This window comes from Haliaeetus albicilla, chromosome 4 (genome assembly GCF_947461875.1).
Source record: "Haliaeetus albicilla chromosome 4, bHalAlb1.1, whole genome shotgun sequence".
Taxonomy (NCBI): domain Eukaryota; kingdom Metazoa; phylum Chordata; class Aves; order Accipitriformes; family Accipitridae; genus Haliaeetus; species Haliaeetus albicilla.
This window is the reverse complement of record NC_091486.1, coordinates 3,367,638-3,385,346: the sequence shown is the minus strand read 5'-3', so window position 1 is coordinate 3,385,346 and position 17,709 is coordinate 3,367,638. Positions and strand designations below refer to the sequence as shown.

The window sequence follows — 17,709 nt, the reverse complement described above, 5'->3', positions numbered from 1 at the left end:
TTTTTGGTTAGGCAAGGGTGCAGATCATTTGGTCTCAGCCATAAATTTGATCAGCACCTCAAGGAATCATAGAATTGTTTAGGTTGGAAAAGACTTTTAAGATCATTGAGTCCAACCATAAACCTAACACTGCCAAGTCCACCACTAAATCATGTCCCGAAGTGCCACATCTGTCCATCTTTTAAATCCCTCCAGGGATGGTGACTCCACCACTTCCCTGGGGAGCTCTCGTCGTGCTTCTGCTTCGCTCCAGGGTGCTGGTGGCTGTAAAGGCTCGGACCTGAGCAGTGGTCTGAGCTCTGAGCTGCCAGACCAGGGTGCTTGGGGAAGTGAAAAAAGTTTTGAAATCTTGCGTACTTTCCAGTTCAGGAAGCATATAGACGGCTGTCCAGCCAGCCCCCAGAAAGAAATATTGTGCTTTGCCATGGAGAAATCCTGGGGTATCTGTGCTTATGGTGTATATGGGTTAGAGAGGAGAGGAGGCACACCACCTCTAGGAAGTCCTGTTACATTTTTCCTTGATTTGAGAAAGTCACTTTAGTATATAGTGGAAAGAGGAAAATTAGCCTTACTCTAGGGTGCTGGAAATCAAACAGTTAATAGTACAAGACGTCTTTATGGCTCTCTTGTAAATCTTGCTCAGTTAAAGGGAACATGGCAATTTAAAATCAGCTGTCCCAGGAAGTCAACACTGGTTTTAAATGTGTGCAAACTGAAAACAATCTATGCCAGAACTTCTTGTGCTAGTGCCAGCTAAAAAGAAGAAAAAAATCAAATTGATGGGTTTCAGAGTTGATAATTGTGCTTAAGCGTTATGCCTGTAAACTACTGAATAACTTTTGTGTTGATATAATAGTTACTGTATGTAAATGTACATAGTGCCGTTGCAATAATACAAAATACCTGAAGTCCTGAATTCCTTGCTAAGCTCGCAGCATTGCAGTTACTACAATACAACCCGATGCAAAATATTGCCATTTGGCTTAACCTGAGATGATTCCATGAATGTCAAATAACGTAATGCTAAGGATATTCAAAATTCATGCAAAACGTGAATATCAGTATGTGTGACCTCAACTACATAGTAGCATAATGTGTTAAATTATCTTGCTATAGTTCCAAAAAGCTTCATGGATTAGGTTTTTAAAAAGTGCTACTCTTTAACAGTGGGAAAGAAAAAAAAAGAAAAAATTCTACCTCCTTTAGCTTTTTAGTTTACCTTAGCTTCTCAAAACTCCCATATCTCAAACTGTCTTTATAGGGTGACAGTTCCTGCCTGTGTCTGTAGTCATTTTGGGCAGAGAAAATCTTTGCTCTGAAGGTAAGTTAGATGTACTTCTTGGTATGAGAACACCTAGTTGCACACATGGCAGTCTCCAAGTTGTCTTCTATTGCTGATTGCACAAAAATTTGAAAGCAGAGATTAATATCAGCTTCTATTCCTTTTTATTGGTTTTATGTGTTAGTCTTCTCTACTGATAAGTGGCATCTGGAGAGCGTGCTACAAAAATGCATTTCTATCAAACATATCAGCAAAATTAATACAGAGATGCTAAATAGTCTGCAGTTGGTAAAGTTCAGGACTGTGGGGTTCAGCTGAGAAGAATTTAGAAGACCAAGGTGAAATCTGACTGCTTCAACAGACTTGTGCTATTTAATACTTGTACATAAATTTTGTATTTTCAGCTTTGAGACTGGTGTTGCAAGGGCCCAGGCTACCATTCAGTGTGCAGTTGCAACAAATTTAGAGTTTGCTGTGGGATTTGTATATGGACTAAGACAACAAATAAAATTAAAAAAGCAGAAAGGTTAGTTAGACTCTGTGCTGTCAAATTGACTCTGCCGCAAAATGACTTGGTTACATCAAGTGGGAAGAAATACTGATATAAAATATTTTGGTATGTGGGTATAACAATAGTTCTTGATGATAATATGAGGAATTCTAGGGTACAGTGTTACTTCTGTGCAGGTGAATTCATATCTTCTGTATTTAAGGTTTCTTTGGAAGAATAAACCAAAAGTCTATTTAAAGAAAAACCTTGTTTTAAACTGCTCATTTTTATCTGCTGCCTAGAATACTTGAATTACAAATTTATGTGCTGAATTACAAACTTACTTTACGCTACAGTATTTACCATAGTGTGCTTAGTTGGGCTGACCTACAGTAGTTACAGACAAATGATTTGACTGTTCCCATTTACTACAGTTTTGTGTATGTTCTAGGATAAATTCTTACTCTGAGTAAATTTATGCTGCTTTGTAGCGAAGCCTGGTACACAAGATGAGGATCTAGCTACATGAGTAGATTCTTAATTTTGGTAGTTTAGCAGAGGACATGTTTATAATTCAAAAAATAAATAATTCAGAAGACTGTATCTGGTTCGTGTTGTCCATTTGGACCCTTACTTAAAAATTACTAGTGCAGTCAGTCCACTTAGTAACAGCTAACTATTACATATGTGAACTTTTACAGCATTAAGACTTTTTTAGTAATGTTCATATTCTGTATCGTGGCTTGGTTAGGCATTTCACATTGTAACAACACATTTGGAGGTTAATTTTAATAGTGCTTGTGTTGGCTTTTTGAAAGCACATCAGGCTTTCTTTCTAAATTTCTTCTGAAACTCTTGTTTTGTGTGTAAGGTGAGTCACTTTCCCTAGCATCAAAACTTTTGATGTGGTACATGTTACTAGAAGTATTCAAGAACATAACGCTCAAAAAGATTGTAGCTACTGGAGTTGAGGAAAGACTTGATGGACACTGTTACTTGTACCTGCTAGTGCAAAATGTAAAGAAGAGTATACTGACATTTTCCCCAGTTAATGTATTATGAGGCTACTAGAAACTTTGGATGATGCCATAGAGCAGAAAACTTTTGACTGTTTTAAAATCTTATCACTAATGATTGTGGTGTTAAACTAGCCACATTAGGCACAGATCTCAGTTCACAGAGAATTAAAGGCATTCTTATCTGTTGTTCAGGCTATCTTGATATTATCAAGAAATTATTGAATTATTAAGAAGTAATTCTTGTTGCCCAAACTTTAAATACTTCTGTCTGTTCTCTGAGATTGAGCAGTAGCTAAAATAGGTATTTCCTAATGCACTAGTGCACATTGCCATTTTATATAATAGCTTACTTTTGTGTCTTTATGTATGACCATGTTTTGTTGACATCTTCTTACACTAAGATAAGACTGCAGGTCTTTAGTTCCTCAGGTGAAGTTCCTCAAGTGTCGATCATCTTGCTAATCCAAAGTGAGGCTGAAAGTAGAATTTTACATGGTGATTTTAGGTCCCAACTTTTGCTTAGGTTTGTTTGCCACAGGTTTCCACATTCATCAGTTCAAAAAAGCTGACTGAAAATTTCTCCATTGACATAGCTACCTACTGCCATCCCCTGTAAGACATTTTTAAAATCTAATCAAATTCTTCATGTATGCAATTACTTTCAGCCATTAGTGCTTTTTGAAGGCAGCACAACCATTCAGTTACTTTGTCAGGCATGCACCTGCTTGGTTTGGATGAGTTTGTAGTAGTTAAGAGCTCAAAAATACTGAAATACAGGGGAGGCTGTCTCACGAAGCATCAGCTTACGTGTGTTGTAAGGTAAGGAAGAAGTTTCTACATGAAGTAAGTGCCCAGACACCTGTAGTTTCTGGTTTCCTGATGAGGGAGACAGCCTATAGGTCCCTATAGGTGGCTTCAGTTCCATCTGCCGTACTCTGCTGTCTCACCACTCTGCTCCCCACTTTGGGTGCAGGCGGTTGGCAGATCAGGCAGTCCAAATAGCTGGACCTGGCATGTCTGGCTTATTACGTGTCAGACCAAGGCCACTGAGCACTGCTTCCAAAAACTTGGGAAGTGTACTCTTACAGCTGTCAAATTTAAAGCAAGTTTGCATTAAGATGAAGATATGCTTTGATCCTTAGGCTTCAGCTCACCGTTAGTATCTCAGCACTTGGTTTGAATAGAAATCTTTTTATCTACCAGATTAGTAGCTGCCAGGGGATCTGATTGTCCCATCAATTTCAATCTAGCGTAATTCAGTAGGAATTTAAAGTTTTTCTCCTTGAACGGATGTCTCGGTACTCTCTTTGGGAAGTGAATTCTGTCATCTGGAAGCTCTCATTAACCCCTTCCTACCAGCCATCATACCTTAGAGACGTTTACAAGTACAGAAGAGGAAACAAGCTTCAGGGGTCAGAAACTTTCTCTTACATTAAACCTAAATCCAGATAGTGTAAAAACATGCATGAAGGAACTGGGACACACTTAGCGTGTGGTTCTGTGAAGAAGGAAAAAATCCAGTCATTAAATTAGACCAGTTGACACTGTGTAATTCAGTGTTCTTAGATCCATACAAAATTCTAAGGCTATGCTGCTATTACACTTACATTTTTAATTATTAAATTAAGATTCCTTGTAAAGCAATTAAAATTGTTTTAACATCTTGTTAATGACTGGAGGTCTTAAACAATTTAAGTCTTTTGCACTGTATATTAGATGTTTCTTTGGCTTGAAAGGGTGGGTTTTTTAGTGGTAGAGAAAATTTCACATAAAAACTTGTAATTAAAAAACAAACTTAGGTGTAACAGAGTTATCTGTTCACTATTACTGAAAGTCTTGTTCTTGGATCCTTTTTCTGTGTGCTCCGCTGGACCTTGCACTTGGCCTTGTTGAACTTCATGAGGTTTGCACGGGCCCACCTCTCCAGCCTGTCGAGGTCCTTCTGGATGGCATCCCTTCCCTCCAGCATATCGTCCACACCACACAGCTTGGTGTCGTTGTCAAACTTGCTGAGGGTGCCCTCAATCCCACTGTCCATTTTGCCAACAAAGATGTTAAACAGCGCCGGTCCCAATACCGACCCCTGAGGAACGCCACTCGTCTCTGGTCTCCACTCGGGCACTGAGGCATTGGCCACAACTCTTTGAGTGCAACCATCCAGCGAGTTCCTTATCCGCTGAGTGCTCCATCCGTCAAATCCATGTCTCTCCAATTTAGAGATAAAAATGTTGTGTGGGACAGTGTCAGATGCTTTGCACAAGTCCAGGTAGATGATGTCATTTGCTCTTCCCTTATCCACCAGTGCTGTAACCCCGTCGTAGAAGGCCACCAAATTTGTCAGGGATGAATTGCCCTTAGTGAAGTCATGTTGGCGGTTGCCAACCACCTCCTTATTTTCCGTGTGCCTTAGCGTAGTTTCCAGGAGGATGTGCTCCATGATCTTGTCAGGCACAGAGGTAGGACTGACTGGCCTGTAGTTGCCCAGGTCTTCCTTTTTCCCCTTTTTAAAAATAGGCATTATGTTTTCCCTTTTCCAGTCAGTGGGAACTTCCCTGGACTGCCACAACTTCTCAAATATGGATAGTGGCTTAGCCGCTTCATCTGTCAGTTCCCTCAGGACCTGTGGATGCATCTCATCAGGTCCAATGGACTTGTGCATCTTCAGGCTCTTTAGATGGTGTCAGACCTGATCTTCTCCTACAGTGGGCAGTTCTTCATTCTCCCAGTCCCTTCCTTTACCTTCTGCATCTTGGGCGGTGTGGCTGGAGCACTTGCCGGTGAAGACTGAGGCAAAAAAGTCATTAGAGTTTCTCAGCCTTTTCCATATCCCAGGTAAACAGGTCTCCCATCTTCTTCCAGAGAGTGCCCACGTTTTCCCTTGTCTTCCTTTTATCACCAACATACCTATGGAAGCTCTTCTTATTGCCCTTGGTAATAAAAAATTGCATCTACGTTTGTGGAAATGTTGAGGAGGAGTGTTTTGGGCAGGGGGGACTTGCTGCGGCAATTCTTTCTAGTTCTGTTTTCATCATCTTCCCCCAGAAGCTATTTGGTTATCTCAGTAAACCAAAGGGATAGTAAATTTACGATGCTGTGTAATAAGTTTTTTTTCTGAAAAATTATTATAAGTTTTTAACAACATGATGTTTTTTCTGGCTTTTCATTTGCAGTTTGACTAGGTGGCATGACACTTTGTCATACATTGGCACCTTTAATTTTTAGCTTGGGAATCTGCCTTGTTCTTTCTTGTTGGTGAATTTCTCAGAGTAAAAACAACATGGTATTTTATCAAGTAAAAATTATCACTTCTGTTTTGCATAATAAAGTGTGCAAACCAGACCAATAAACCAGTTACATGCCTCTGTTCATTCATTATTCTTGAGCCTGCATAATTCTGTATTGCAAAGTACTGCATTAAAAAACGGAATTGGAATATAGGATAGAAAACTTTTTATTTGTAGTGATCTGCAAATTGAAAAAAAGTTAAAATCCAGTCAAACAGCTGGTTTTGAGTGCAAAGGTATCAGTAGCCATTTATGTGATGGTCTGGGAATTACTCTTTTTTCCCGGTAATTAAGAACTCTGTAGCAAAGGTTCTTAATGCCTCCCTGGTAGCTTTACACCAACTCTCTTTCAGTATTGCAAATGCTGAGTTCGTGCTTGAGTATCTTTGTTAGGTATCGAACTAAGTATCAGAATCTAATTAACTTACCGCTATCGGATGATTCTTATGATCAACTTGCTTTAGGAGATGTTTAATGCAATGCTTTGTCTATGTCAGCTGTAGCTAATACTGCAATCATTGCCACTGAATTTGATTTATATTTTTTTTCCAATTACAATCCGCTGCAATGAGACAGCCTGCCAGAAAGCGAGGATGGTGTGGCAGAAAACACCACGGATGCCCAAGTCCCAGGGCAGCCTTATCTGCTACCTCCCTAAAACTCTTACATTGGTACTTACAACCTTGCAGTTTGCTGAATACAGCCGGGTGGTATCCTGCTTTAGGAAATAGGCTGGGGTTCGGTCATCCTGATTTTTGTGACGTCAGGAAATCCGACCAGTGACCTATGCTAAGTCCGCCAGCGAGACTGTTGTGGATTGCTTGGTCATTTGCTTGGAAATACTCTCCCATGTGGCTGAAGTCTTACCTCTGGGGTGGGAGTTCTTAATGTTGACGGGGAGATGGGTGTGCTTCTGGCCATGGGACGGTGGTGGGACTGCTGAGGTCCCGCCTGCTTCTGGGGAGAACAGTTCCTTAGTGCCAGGAAAGAAGCAGGGAATAGGTGCGGATTAAGAGAACTGTCTTCATCCTTGCTTTGCAGGCACAAACTACCAGCTCGGGTATTTGTCTATTTCTAGATTTTTAACTGAAAAAGTCTTATGTGACTAGAAATGCTTCCATATCCATCACTTGCTTAAACTAGCCTATGACCATACCCATCAGCGATGTTCTTCACCAGCTGCAGCTCTCTCTGGTTAGCTCTAAAGTCATCAACAGCCTCCCTGGAAGAAGGTGCGTGTTTGCCTGATTATGCTTCTCTAAACTAGGTGAGGGCTGAGGAGGTACACTGAGACAAGTTTTGCCCTGATGAGACTCCACAGAGAGATACTAAAGAAGTTGAGACTCATATCCAGGGGATGAGTAGCAAGTGAGTTCAGCTGGCGTCAGGATGAGGTGTGTTACCATGGTTAGGAGAGGACTTGAGCAGGAGATGAGGAAGACTTTCAGGACTGTACTAAGTGCAGGCTGTCTGCTTGATACGTGTGGGGGATTAGATCCAAGAGGAAAAGCGTGGTGAGGAGAGGAAAAGGTAAAGGAGCGAGAGGAGTTGGTGGTGAGAGAGTGCAGGAACGAGCTTTCCAGCAAAAGCCCTGAAGGCATCACAGCTGCTTCTGCCATAGGGGTAGACAGGGAGTCATGCAAGAGGATTTTTGCTTTGCTCCTATGTCAGAAACAAACCAGTGGAACTGAGGTGTACCCACCAAGCTTGATGAGTTCTCTAGACATCCCTTTATTACATGCTCGGGAGCATGGGTTTTGTGGCCTGTCCAGCATGACATTCTCTGAGCCAGAATCTGAAAGGATTCTGGCAGGTTTGCAGTGCTGACTGCTGACCTGCTCTGCAGAAGCTTGTCGGAGGGCAGTCCAGAGTTTGCACTTTTATGAATGGCTTTCTCATTGACTGTAGGATGTTGCTGTGCGCTGTAGTTGTAGGCTATTGTCAAATCAATTTTCTATGGTTAAAAAGTTTAAAAATTTTGCTTTAGTAGTAATCGGATTAAAATTATGGTTTCCTCTTGCCAGCTTTCTGTACGTTTTTATTTGACTCTTGGATTAGGATTTTTTTTATTTTGTATAATTATGCATATTCTGTATTTCTATAAAATATTATATAGATACTAGTATTTTTAAATTTCAGTATGGATTTGTGTTCAAAATGTGGTTTCAGGGAAAATTTGGCTTTGTCAAATTCTGCAGTGAGGATAATTATTTTTATGATCGCAGCAGCGGCCAGAACAATACATGATGTATGTATCAATAATTGCCCAAGACCACCATAAAAGTTCCAAATTAGTAAATCCAGTAAGACATCATGAGGTCTTAGATATATTTATATATTAACTATTGTCTGAGGCATTTTTCTCATCTCTGGCCTTTTCACAACCTCATAAGGCTTCAGAAAACCTTGCAATGAAGAAGTGAGTTTTATTAGCCTTTTAAGAGGATGGGTACTTTTTTTTTCCCCAATGACATTTGGTACATTTGTCATTAAGGCACCTTAATATTATTTCATGTCTCTGTTTGGCCTTAATGCAGGTGATATATATTTCTAAAAAACAGAGGAATGTTTGATGATTTGGTACCATGGTACTTAGAAATACCTTAAAAACAGACTTCATAAACTCTATCGAAGCTTTCTGAAAAATTGTTCGATCGTAGGCTAAATTTTTAGAGAATTTTGACCTCTATCTATGAATAAATAAGGTGGATATTTTTCGAATGATCAAACAGATTCAAATAGTAGGGCATTTTATATAAATATAGACTCAGTAGTGATCCAATGTGAATTATATTAAACTCAGTGGGAAACCATCTATTAACCTTAGCAAGAATAGAATTAGAATTCCAGAAACTGAATTCTTCTATAGGAGGCCTCTGTCAGGGGATTATTAAAATACCATCCTGATACTTTATGAATGAATTGGACAATTAGTAGTACTAATTAGTAGCAACGTCAGTTTGAAAGAACTACTTAGAGGAAACTCAGTGATGAATATTCCTCGATGGTGAAGGAGGCAGCCTTCAGCAGGCAGCGTGGTATGTGCTGGGTAGTAAAATGAAATTCCTTCGCTAAGTAAATTTATCATAGGATCATAGAGTTCCTTGGGTTGGAAAGGACCTTAAAGATCCTCTAGTTCCAACCCCCCTGCCATGGACAGGGACACCTTCCACTAGACCAGGCTGCTCAAAGCCCCATCCAGCCTGGCCTTGAACACTGCCAGGGATGGGGCAGCCACAGCTTCCCTGGGCAACCTGTTCCAGTGCCTCACTGCCCTCACAGTGGAGAATTTCTTCCTTACACCCAATCTAAATCTACTCTCTTTCAATTCAAAGCCATTACCCCTTGTCCTGTCACTACATGCGCTTGTAGAAAGTCCCTCTCCAGCTTTCCTGTAGGCCCCCTTTAGGTACTGGAAGGCTGCTGTAAGGTCTGCCCAGAGCCTCCTCTTCTCCAGGCTGAACAACCCCAACTCTCTCAGCCTGCCCTCATAGGAGAGGTGCTCCAGCCCTCTGATCATCTTCATGGCCCTTCTTTGGACTCGCTCGAGCAGGTCCATGTCCTTCTTATGTTGGGGGGCCCAGAGCTGAACGCAGTACTGCAGGTGGGGTCTCACCAGAGCGGAGTAGTGGGGGAGAATCCCCTCCCTTGACCTGCTGGTCACGCTGCTTTTGATGCAGCCCAGGATACGGTTGGCTTTCTGGGCTATGAGTGCACATTGCTGGGTCATGTTCAGTTGTTCATCCAGTCATACCCCTAAGTCCCTCTCCGCAGGGCTGCTCTCAGTCCATTCTCCACACAGCCTGTATTTGTGCTTGGGATTGCCCTGACCCACGTGCAGGACCTCGCACTTGGCCTTGTTGAACTTCATGAGGTTTGCATGGGCCCACCTCTCCAGCCTGTTGAGGTCCCTCCGGATGGTGTCCCTTCCCTCCAGCGTGTTGACCGCACCACACAGCTTGGTGTCGTCGTCAAACTTGCTGAGGGTGCCCTCAATCCCACTGTCCATTTTGCCAACAAAGATGTTAAACAGCGCTGGTCCCAATACCGACCCCTGAGGAACACCACTCGTCTCTGGTCTCCACTCAGGCTTCAAGCCGTTGGCCACAACTCTTTGAGTGCAACCATCCAGCTAATTCCTTATCCACTGAGTGCTCCATCCATCAAATCCATGTGTCTCCAATTTAGAGATAAAAATGTCATGCAGGACAGTGTCAGATGCTTTGCACAAGTCAAGGCAGTTGATGTCATTTGCTCTTCCCTTATCCACCAGCGCTGTAACCCCATCGTAGAAGGGCCACCAAATTTGTCATGAATTGCCCTTAGTGAAGCCATGTTGGCTGTCACCAACCACCTCCTTATTTTCCGTGTGCCTTAGCATAGTTTCCAGGGGGATCTGCTCCATGTTTTCCCTTTTCCAGTCAGTGGGAACTTCCCTGGACTGCCACAACTTCTCAGATCTGCTGGATTTATTTTGAACTTTCTCAGCCTTTCCAGTTTCAGGTGGGATACTTGCTGTAGTACACACTGTCCAGGCTTTTCTGTAGCATGACAATTTTTAACACATTGTAAGGCACTGTGGAGATAATAGAAATGAAATCTGTACGTATGACGACTTTGGTTATCATTTTACCAGGAGATTAACACCCTCTAGCCGTAGAGGGATGATAGAAGCAAAGAATACAGACAGTGTGCTATGGTGATAAAGTTGGTCACATCACTAAACAAACAAAGAGTAAAATTCAACATGTTAAAACCATTGACTCTGCAGTTAGTAGTGGTGAAAGCTATTCCCTGGCCTTCCTTAAAGTAATTCCTCTTTAACATGTTTAGTGATGAGCAGATTGTGAAGCAACAACCTTTTTTTTTGTTTTCCTTCCTTCCTTTTTCTCTTAGCTTCCTTAACTGTTTCCAGTTATCTCATACCTGAGCAGTAACAACACAAAAAACATTTATATGTGGTAGTGTTCGTGTTCCTGGGTGGGATGATTCCTTTCCATGTGAACTTCAGACGTACGAGGTAATATTTCAGATTTAGCAGAAAACAGATTTCTCTGCCACCGGCATTGGTTGCAGACTGAGTCCAGACCAGAAGGAAATAGATGCAAAGAGTCTGTGCTGGACACAAGTCACTGAGTCCTCCTCCCGTCAACTGCCGTGGCAGCATTTGGCCTGCATGAGAGTTGCCAGTTACAGAGAATTGCGCCAAGAATTTTTAAATAAGAAATAACATAGTTTAGAAAAGTTTATGATATTTTCTTTTGGGGGGATTTAATTTTAAACAACGGCATAATGTCCTGTCTAAAAGAAGGCACTTTATTATGTGATGATAAAGTATCATGAGGCAAAAGTATAAACTGTTGGTGTGCTTGCTGCATTAAATTTCTTCTTTCCCTAATGAGTTTGAGGCTTTGGATAACAGTTTAATCTTGAAGTCAAGGTATCCGTTTCTTCTGCTTCTTATGCTGTTGGTGTATTTATTCAAGTATTTGTACAGTGCTTCAGCTGCTTACACCGTGTTCTTAGAGGAACAGAAAAGCTTACAATCTTGGTGTCAACACAAATATTTTTATATAAAATAATCTGAATCATAACTGGTGGGTTCAGTTAGGCCTTATCAGTGAAAGACGAGTTCCAGCCCAGTGTGGAAGCACACAAGCAGCTGGAGAGGCAGGAGGAAAGATGGGTTCAGCTGTCTGCAGGGCAACATTTGTGTGTCCTGTCAAACAGTGCAAAAAGAATGTACGTTAATGTAAATAAAATGCATATAACATGTATTTTGGCCTTTAAGCAATTTGTAAATATGTATTTGAGACTCTGTTTCTGCAAGTCGTATACATTATGACGTATAGGAGAGGTTACAAGTCATAATCCAGGACTACTGACCCCACTGACAAATTCTCTTCACTAGTTTCCAATGTCAAGATACGATGCAACAAACAAATGAAGCCATCTACAAATTCTTTATTTTCATGTGTGGGAAGAAGAAGAGGAGTGTGTGCATTTGCTGATAGTGGAAAACAACATTCCTATCAAAAGAAAAATACTTTTTTTTTCCTTTCCGTTTTGTTTTTTGGGGGTTTGAGTGTGTTGTGTTTTGGGTTTTTTTTAAGTTTATGACTATTATGAGGTTTTGTCATGGATCTTTCTTCAGTGGATGACAGCTGAGTTTGCAGTTAGTCTGGTGGGGACCCCTGGGGTGGGAAGAGAATTGTTTCTCTCTGCTGTTGGAGTTATCAAATGTGTTCACTTTGGGGTATTTATGTTTTGTATGTTAAGGCTTTATGTTAGCCATAGAAATCAAGAAGAAAATGGATTAACATTGTCGTGTCCTCATTCGAATGGCTCTTGTACTGATGGCTGGCTCTTACGCACCTTTTGAAATACCACTGTGTTTCAGGTAGAGGCAAGTACAGAAAGAAACTCCGTTATTTGTTAGTTTGCAATAGTAATGACTAAATAAATTCTTTTACTAATGCATTCTTTTGTACCTCTAACAACATTTGTTTAGGAAAAAAACGAGGGGAAAAGACAAATTGGTATTATACAGAACTAAAATTATTTGTTTATCATCTCAGTTCTCATCAGTTTCACAGTTATCTTTATATTAAATTAAAGATCAGTGAAGGAGAAAAGTAGATTACATTTCCATTGTGAGCTAGAAAATAGAAATGCATGTACAACAGATATGCAAACTAGCTAATGGAAATAAATCACAAGTTTTTAAAAAGCTGTGTTACAGATGAATGAAAATAATTTTTAAATTAATGAATAATTTTTAATTCTAAGATGTTTTCACAAAACCAAAATAAATTGGAATGCATGATTATTTGAGAGAACCTTCAGTTTCCATACCTTACAGGTCCAAATCTTGAGTATTAACTTCATCAAAATATCAAGAATAAGGAAGCAGAAAACATATTACTGTTTAACGTACAAAATACAGGCAAATGCTTGCCATAGCAACCAGCAGTTAGGTAAGATGAGTGCTATGGTACATGGGCCTGCACTGTGCTTACCTCTTTATTACCCAGGGTTGTACATGGGAGTGATTTTCTTCAAAGTCGGAAACTGATCTATTTGTCAATTTGATTGTTTTCATTCAGTTTTTAAATTGTGGGGTGAAGACTGCATGTATGCTGTTTCTGAATAGTAGCATGCACCTTTCCTGTCAAAACCAAGGCTTTTTATAAAATAAAAGTCTTTTCATGGTTGTAAGATATATTATTAGTACTTGTCACTTTCTTTATGAAAGTATCAGATATGCAGGATTTATAGGATTGAGACTATTGACTAAATTGATGTCTCTGATTTTCTCTTCTTGCAAATTAAAACTCCGTTTCTTTTTTTTTTTTTTTCCTGTAACTGGAGACAAAAAAATAGATAGTATCCCTTCTTACATCTTCTCCATTCAAAGCTACATCCACTCAAATGATACTGTTGCCAAATCTGTGAAAAATGTTAGTATGTTAGCCTTATAGCTATATATCACATACATAAAATAAATATGTTTGTGTGTTAGCCTTATAGCTATATGTCATGTTAGTAAAAGAAATGTGTTAGTATGTTAGCCTTATAGCTATAGCTAATTTTTAAATTAGCTTTTCTGAGAGACCTGCCTGTTGTTATTGTATTTGGTTTAGCTTTAATGGTTTTCACTTGGTATATTGTGTTGTTAGGCAGTTAAAATGCATTTTTGAAGTGTTATTAATATGGCCAACTTGTCATACAAAAGAACAGTATACTTGGAAAAAGCCATATGTTCATGCAAAGGTGGTCTTGGAAGGTAGGATATTTGCTTCTTGTTTTCTTATGTCATCCATTATGTTTTAACTTCATTTTCTCCAGATACTGTGTCTGGCAAATATTTGAATAATAGATGTGAATTCTAATCAGTAAGGAAGGAATATTATTATTTCCAACAGCTTTATGATGTCTCTAGTCAGGCACTCAAAGCAGATTTTTTTAGACATGCCTACCTGCTCTTTGGGATCATAACAGTTAAATTTTAGAATTAGGATCATACATTTTGAATATGTAGACAGATAAATATTGCTTTTATTTAAACAATGAAATATACTGTGGTCCTCCTATGAAAACAGGAGATAAGAAGGTATTTTCAATACTACGGCACTCTAAAATAAAATAAATGAGCAAACAAACTGGGTTTCCCCAAGCACTTTGGACTGGCATGAGCCAAATTCGCTGCTGTTCCTTCCACTTCGAGTTACTCATTCCTGTACACGTGCCACTCCTTCCTAAGCGTCTAGTCCAGCACGAGCATTCCTCCAGCCACAGAGATTAGGGAACCGATCTAGGTTAAGACTAATCCAGCAGAAATACACAAATCGGCTCCCTTATCTGATTCACCGGACCGGCGTTAGCCTCTGCGCAGGAGAGGGAGCAGCACCGACCCGCAGCCTGGAGCAGGAGGAGCCTTTTAGCAGAGGGTTGAGTTGTGCCCTCTAACCTGAGTAAGGGGGGCTACACGTAGGGGTTTTCCTCCTCGGGAAGGGTCCCAGGAAAATGAAGAAGTAAGGAAAAAACCTGGTGTCCCCATAGTTTTCAAGCTTTCTGCTGAGGAGCTAACAGAGCCCTGATTTAAGCCAGGTCTTCTGAATTGATCAAGGTTCTGAGTCTACGTTGGGGAAACCTGAAAATCCTGTCATTCCCTGTAGTTAGTCCAAGTGTAGTCATGCAAAGATGTTTTCGCTCACTGTTTATGCTGGTTATAAGAATAAAATTAAATACAAGGCTCTGGTTAGGCTGAGTTCGTGATTCTCCATCACACGTCCAAGTCACAGAATTAGTTGTAGCTGTGTTTGTTTTAGGTGAAAAATCTACAAGGCGTTTTAGGGAAAAATGCCTACAAGTCTAAAATCTATTTTCAATGGTATCTAAGCTACATTGGGGTTTTTATGTTAATTTATATATATGTGTATGCGTGTGAGTGTGGAGAGAGAGAGAGAGGTGTATATAAATTAGATATAAATAAGCAAAAGTGGGTATCTTCTTTTACAATTTTATTTGTCTGAAGTTTTATGGTAGATCTTCTCAAGAATATCACATTTAAAAGTCCTTTCATCCATTCTCCAGCTGTGCGGGCTCTATTTCTGTAGCTTTAAATTCTGTGAAAGTGTAAAGCAGTGGAGGATATAGCCAAATTTGGACCCAACTGTTGGACACTAGGGTATTCTTCTGATTTTGTGTTTGTGGTCAATGAAGAAAGAGATCCTTCTAGAGGGCAGTTCAGAATACAGCTGTATTTAGGATCAGATTAATTTATTTTAAATCACACTTTGAACTCTACCTTTCTTCACTGACCACTGAGTGTGCCTAGGTAAACTCACCAGTTTTGTTCAATGTTTGCTTTTCTGAATGTTCCCATGGTTTTTGTGTAGTGAAGCAGTCTGTTAGAGAAGCTGTGCAGTCTACGTGAAGCGCAGGTATTGATAACTTGTCTTTCTGCAAATCTTGGTTTAGTACAGCATGTATTTTATTGCAGGAAGAAGCGGCTTTATCGCAACAAAACAGGCAAAGAAACATAAAGACTTGAACAAACAGCACTTCTCTAATTCTTTCCAAAAGTTCAGAGACCCACCAAAACCTTGTGGATTACCTCCACCAGTCTTCCTGATTTGAGGTAGGTGAATCCTCTCTTTGCCACTCTCTCTTCTTCTCACATACGTATGGATAGTAAACACAGTGATTTCAAATTTTAAAATTGTTTCTTCTGGTTTATTTGATATGTCAGAAAATAACGGTGGGCTTTCAGTAGGCTGGTGCTACAGGCAGTGTTGTTTATCTGGTGGTAAAGCAGTGCCACCTCTAGAAATTAATGATACCGTGGTTTTAGTGTTATGGAAGATGATGCAACCGCTAAACATAATTTTGTGTGATTTTTCCACTTAACAAAATAAAAATAGCAATTGTTGAAAATAAAATCAGACCCAATGCTTGTAAACAGGTCTCTAAGCTTTTGCCAGTGTTTTCCAGCATGGAGCCTGTGGCTCTGATTTGGGTTTAACTCTTCTGGAGGAGTGTTTTTCAGTTATGCCACAGGGTAAATGGGAAGAATAACCTGAGGAACAGCCAATAATCAAGTTGATTGGTTTAGCAGAAACATATTTAAGACCTACCTGAAGACAAAAGAGAACTGGCTGACTGCCATTCTCTTTCACTACTCATTTGTGACAGCACACAATTGAAAAGTTACTGAGTTTGTTTCTGTTACTGGAAGATCGTTTTCTGGTATTTTTCATTTGTTCTTATGAAAAGTAGAGTATCTTTAATTTTAGATACATCAAATACCATAGTTGTAAGAATATTGTATGTATCTTAAGAGATTAGATGGGGACAGGATTTTTTTAATCTGTTAGCACAGACTTGTTATGTAAATAGAAAGCTCACAAAGAGAATGAGACAGCACATGCACTGAAAAAACAGATGTCTATTCCCCAGAAATACATTCACCATTAGATTCCTGCAACTTGGTGAGAGCTCATTGGGAAGTTTATTGTTACGGATATATATGCAACTGAAAAATAAACATATTGTAGCCACTGTGTAAGTCCTGTACTTATCTCTGAATGATAAACTGCTCTTTTCACGTGTGATGCAGTGCTGTTTACTAACAGCTAGGACAGTCTGTGACAATCACCTTACATTAAATAGCAGACTTCAGAAGTATAAGTGCTTTTTTCAATGCTAAGTGTCCAATTTTTTACTTGAAAAATAAAATCCTTTGCAGTTTTTTTTTAAACGCTTATTTTTAATTCTTTATCACACAAACTGGTAGCTCCTAATAGGCAAAGAAAGATAGGAAGGCTGGTTTAAAGGAGAATGAGAACAAGACTTTCAGGAGGGGAAAAGCAATGCACAGCCTATTGAATTAGCCACAAAAACTCTCTTGGCTCACCGTATAGGAGCCTTTTGATTATCACCAGTAGTCTATGCTTAGTATTCATAAAACTGTATTCTGTAGCTGGTCATCTGTCTCTATGGTGCTAATATTTTGATGCTAGTGAGTTTGTAAATGGCATATGCATAATTAAAGTAATGTCTATTTTTTCAGCAGAAACTTGTAATTACATCTTTACTTATATATTTCCATTTCTGTATGCTCAGTATGGACAATTTTTGTCATTCATTTGTTGTTACTATTTTATTTAGATATGTTAAAAATCAGGTTATTTATTTGAATTCATTTTGATAATGTGTTTCTGTAGATTTCTTGAGGCCTTTATTAGAAGCTTCTTTTACTGATGCTACTTCAATCCTTAGTACTGTCCACATGACCTAGTTATTTTAAGCCCTAGCATGACTTACGTTTTGGTTTGGGGCTCTTCTGTCCATCTATTGAAATTGTTACCAGTAAATTAGTTTTACAGTGTTTACTGTGATTAGCATTATATGCTGTGGGGAAGTTCTTCATAAAAATGTCTCTTATCGATACCTTTCAATGTGTTTAAACATTAATAAATAATTTTATCTGAAGAATGTAATATCCATAGTGAACTTATGATCTAAAATTTATTTGTATGCAAATTCTTTAATGGTAGGTTATATCATCTTTCTGTTGTTTGTTACTGTAAAGATAAGCTATGTTGTGAAGCCATGGATTCTTATTTATCT

General features: G+C 39.4%; 1 protein-coding gene across 7 annotated transcripts in view; it reads left to right on the top strand.

Moving 5' to 3' along the window:
• The window catches only part of MBD5 (methyl-CpG binding domain protein 5), a 146,660-nt gene that overhangs the window by 66,328 nt on the left and 62,623 nt on the right, over nucleotides 1–17,709 (top strand). For all 7 annotated transcript variants that reach the window (XM_069780731.1, XM_069780729.1, XM_069780730.1 and 4 more), the window contains exon 3: nucleotides 15,581–15,718. The gene's annotated coding sequence lies outside the window, so the exon portion shown is untranslated. The remainder of the gene's footprint in view (nucleotides 1–15,580; nucleotides 15,719–17,709) is intronic.